At 32.2% G+C, this 4596-nt stretch overlaps 1 pseudogene; it reads left to right on the forward strand.

Moving 5' to 3' along the window:
- The first annotated feature begins 2003 nt into the window (after window positions 1-2003).
- LOC117033487 (uncharacterized) lies at window positions 2004-2158 on the forward strand (annotated as a pseudogene).
- Window positions 2159-4596: the final 2438 nt, after the last annotated feature.

The following is a 4596-nucleotide window of genomic DNA, read 5'->3' on the forward strand; positions in this document are numbered from 1 at the left end:
AATAGCGATAATATTGGATTATAACCCATAGATAAATAAATTTCTATGAGTTCATACTGATATGAATAAATGAGTAAATAAATGAACAAATGAGAGAGAAGAGAGAACTCTTCCTTACAGAAGGATTTCAGTTATATAAAAGGGAAATGAAAAATCATCATTATGGGTACAACACAGCGATAATTGTTGTAAGCAAGATCCACTGACAAATACCAAAATCAGTAGGCAAAAATGAGAGGACAAAAAGCATATCTACACAGTCTCAAAGTAAATAAAGTAATATTTAGCTATTACAAAGGGAAAAAATTCTAACATTACAGTGGGGAAACGTAGCAGATATCACTTTAACTAGGTGGTCAGAGTAAACATCACCCTAATAAGCCACATTGACCTTATATGTCCCTGATATTCTGCACTGAAAAAGACACCACATCGCTTGTATTGTAGTCTTGATAAAAATCCATAATAGTATTCTAATCGCAAGAACACATAAGCCTAACCCAAACTGACTAATATTTAATATAAATGTCAAGGACATGAAGAACAAGGAAAGACAAGTAACATTATGGATTATAGGAATCTAAGGAGACATTAAAAACTAAAAGCAATGTGAGATCCTGGATTAAATGCTGGAACCGACAAATGGGAAAATGGGAAAAAAATGTGAAATTCAAATAATGTCTATAGTTTAGTCAACACTATGGTACCAAGATTTATTTCATTGTTTTGATAATTATACTAACGTTGTGTAAAATGTTATCATTAAGAGACCCTGAGTGAAGGTATACATAAGCTCTCTGTACTGTGTTTTCGTCTTTTATGTGATCTAAAATGATTCCCAAATGAATATTTTAAAAAATTCTCTAGTAGAATATAGGAATGTCAATTCAGTAAAAGAAGACAAATTTGGAGCGTGGGTCTTTATTAAAGAAAAAAAAAAGGCCAGCTTATTTTACGTTTAAGAGCATTTTTTTGAACTTCGCCATGACATATCAGTAAACTTTGTGCTATAGAAAAGATTTTTATGGTCATCCCCACCTCATTTCACAGTACTATAGATTATATTTAGCAAGTTTTAATTTTATAAACTTATCTGTTTTCTGTAATAGCCTCTAACACTTTGTATCTTTCTGACTTCATCTTTATTCTTATAATGGCTTGACTATAATAAATTTCACATATGCGACAATCTTTTTATTGCTCGCCCAGAATAGTTCTAATAGTTTCTTCAACTTGCTTTATTTATAGTTAAAAGTACCCAGTTTTTATCATAAAAGTTTTTGTAATGCTTAATGAAGTGACTTACTACTGAGAATATATTTCCACTGTGAATCTTCTCTTTAGTGCTAAAAAAATGTAGTTCTTTGTGAAATCTATTATTGAAATTTATTAACTGAATACTTTAAGCAGAACCATGTTATAAACCTCTGTACTTTTATTCAACTGTAGAACAAATATCCCCCAATTCTTCATTTGTATAATTCTAACACTTGTTTCTTTTAGTCTTTAGCTGTGTTTTCTATGATTCTTCTAACAGTATTTGCTAAAATAAATGAATAGATCATCATTTGTCATCATATTTTCTCTATGTATTATTTCAACCATTATCACAATGGCAGAAAGATCAAGGGTTTACCCAAATACATAAGCTGTTTTGTCTTTTGCTATTATGGGTGACATTGGAAGAGAAGCACCATCATTTTTATCCAGCTGAGTATCATATGATCTAGAAATTGGTGACTGAATTATAGAATTTGGTCTTTGTGAGCTGGATGGGTAGTTAGTTGATAAATCCTAACTAATCCACCGACTTCACATGGCCATTAGCATCTATCTCTGGCCCTGTTAGATGCTCATGTAAAAGTTCATCCTAATAATAGTATTAATACCCTCAGAAGTTTCATCTTCCATTCAGAGTATATTGTCATCATTATTTCCTAATAATGAGGCTGAGCTAGAATTCACACTATGAGTAGAAGTGTCAGCTTGGTCGTTTTCCCCTCATTCTCTCCTGCTTGTGTTATTAATATTTATCTTCACTGAGAAGTTTCTTCCATTGCACTCAGAATGTGCTAAACTTTGTGATTTTTTTTCCCATATGTGGGAAACTCACTTGCATTATTTGTGGTACTGGGGAACTGTGCTTGTGCTTTCCTCTAAAAAAAAAAAAAAAAGAAAAAAGAAAAAAAAAGTTTCTTTGACAGAATGTTTGCATGCCCTCTCTCAATTTTTGAGGTTTGGTCTTAACAAAGAGATGACAAATCTGTCAATTCTTTTGACCATATGTTCTCCTTTATGAGTCTCATTGTTAAACAGCTCAGTGGTGGGAAATTTCCCTTCAGAGTACCTATGTCTTTGCATCCCATAACGTCTTGGGGTCCTCCTGATGCTCTGAAAAACTATGGGCAGCAGATCAAATCCCACATCAAATATTAATAAGTCTGAATTTCTTTCCTACTTTTCAGGCAGAAAGTAATTATGAACTGTAATATTGGCTTTAGAAACTCCAATGGATTATCTTTCATACCTCCTCTAGTGGGTATACAAACTCTAGTTTGTAGAAGAATGGTTTAGTGTATGATTAATCCAGGAAGTAAGGATAATCTCTGATACTACCTATTTGGCAGTAAAAAGAGAGCATTTAAATATATTGAGAAGAAACATAATTGAATTGAGTCTTTACTCATTAAATAGAACTTCAGCAATATTAATGAGAACTGATAAATGTAGCTAGCTAGCTCTTAGAGTGCTTACTTGGTGGCAGGTGCACTTCCAAGCATATTGTATGTATTAATTCAGTTAATTCTCATACTTAAGATATGTATAATTTATTTAACTCTCTACACAACTAGGTGGGTAGGGAGATACAAAGATGAGGGTTCATAGGATACAGTATTGAGAAAAATGTCCTAGCTCTGTGGGTCCAGAGCTACTGCTTGTCATGCTACATTTGGCTGCCTCTGGAATATTCATGGAAGGGGAAAAGGCAATTAGAGTACACTATACTAAATTTGTAATATTTTTTTCTTTATTTGAGAAAGTGAAAAAAAAAAGATAACCTATAAAAATATTCTAAAAGGCCACAAAAAGGGTGTGTGTGTGTCAATTACTTATGAAGAAAGATCTATAGGGAATGGGTAGAGTGAGCATTGAATTTATTTATCACCTTCTGTGCAGTTTGATATTTTTAACTGAGGGGCCACATTCTCTTAATTTTACGAAAAAAAAATTGAGAGAAACAAAATTAGCCTCTAACAAAATATTTCCTATTTATACATCCCCTGTTATTTAACGTAATTTTGGAAGTGCTAGGTAGTAAACTAAGCCATTCAAAACAACAAAAGTCACAATAGTTAGGCAAATTTTTCTTATTTGCTGGTAATATCATTGCTTATCTTGAGCCCAACAAAAGGGGCTTGAAAAATTCAAATTTATAATTCACTGACATAACTAATGAGAAATAATTTTCTCTCAATAATTGTCTTTCCTATATGCCAGTGATAATCAGTTACAAATTATGAAGAAAAACTCTCATTTGCAATATCCCAAAAAACAAAAAACAAAGAAAAAAGAATTATGAGAGGACAATTATGAATATATTTAGCAAGAAATCTGAGGGAATTTTTGAAAACCAGAAGAAAACTTGACTTAGCTAAGGCCATAAAACAAAGTATAAAATTTGGAGAACTAGCAAAACATAGGTTTTGACACTACTGAAATCAATTTACATTTAGCATAATACATTTTGCACTTATCTGTTTGTTTTTCTTGTTTTCTTCTTTTCCATTGTTTCCTATTGTGTGTTTTTATGTTTATTAACATAATTAGTACATATTCAATTGCTTTTGCTTAGTAAAGTTTTATCATTTTTATAGCAAGAACAACTGACAGACAGATGGTTTAAAGGATATTCATTTCATTGAATTATACTTTTTAAGACACCTAAAATATAGGGTTATACTCGATTATAGAATATATAATGATACATGGTGTCATTACCATATTGTTAGAAACGTTTTGGGTTTTGTTTTGAAAAATAGTGATTTGACAACCTGACTTGAAGAGACCTCAATGTTTTATAAATAAGATAAATTAGAAAAGGACATCTATATGAATAAAACACAAAAAAGTACCCCTATCACTCTGAAAATGCTGCCTATTTTATAAATGATTATTAGAAATACACTTATAATTTATAAATGCACCTGGCTGAACTGAATAAATAGAGCCCAAAACGGGGAGGAAAGGTAGAACATCTGAGCAGGTACATAACATATTTAAAAAGCATAAGAATTTCAGGTAAACTTCTAACTGTATGAAGTGATAACTGAGTGCAAGGTGTGTTTAGACCTGTATTTGAAGAGACCATGACCACGGACCCCTCAAATCAAACTCAGGTTGATCACAGGCACCATTCTACCTACTCGTGAATTCTCTGCCATGTAAGCATCCTTTCAGGTTAAAGTGCTTCTCACTCCTGGTTGTTAAAGGGCTTACATTCCACTGTTCTAAGGCCCGTCATTTAATCCAAATTCCTTCACCCTCTGCTTTTATTCTAAGATCTCTGCTTCTCAAGGAGCAGTAACCATCTTATAG

This window comes from Rhinolophus ferrumequinum, chromosome 13 (assembly GCF_004115265.2).
Source record: "Rhinolophus ferrumequinum isolate MPI-CBG mRhiFer1 chromosome 13, mRhiFer1_v1.p, whole genome shotgun sequence".
In the NCBI taxonomy this organism is placed as follows: domain Eukaryota; kingdom Metazoa; phylum Chordata; class Mammalia; order Chiroptera; family Rhinolophidae; genus Rhinolophus; species Rhinolophus ferrumequinum.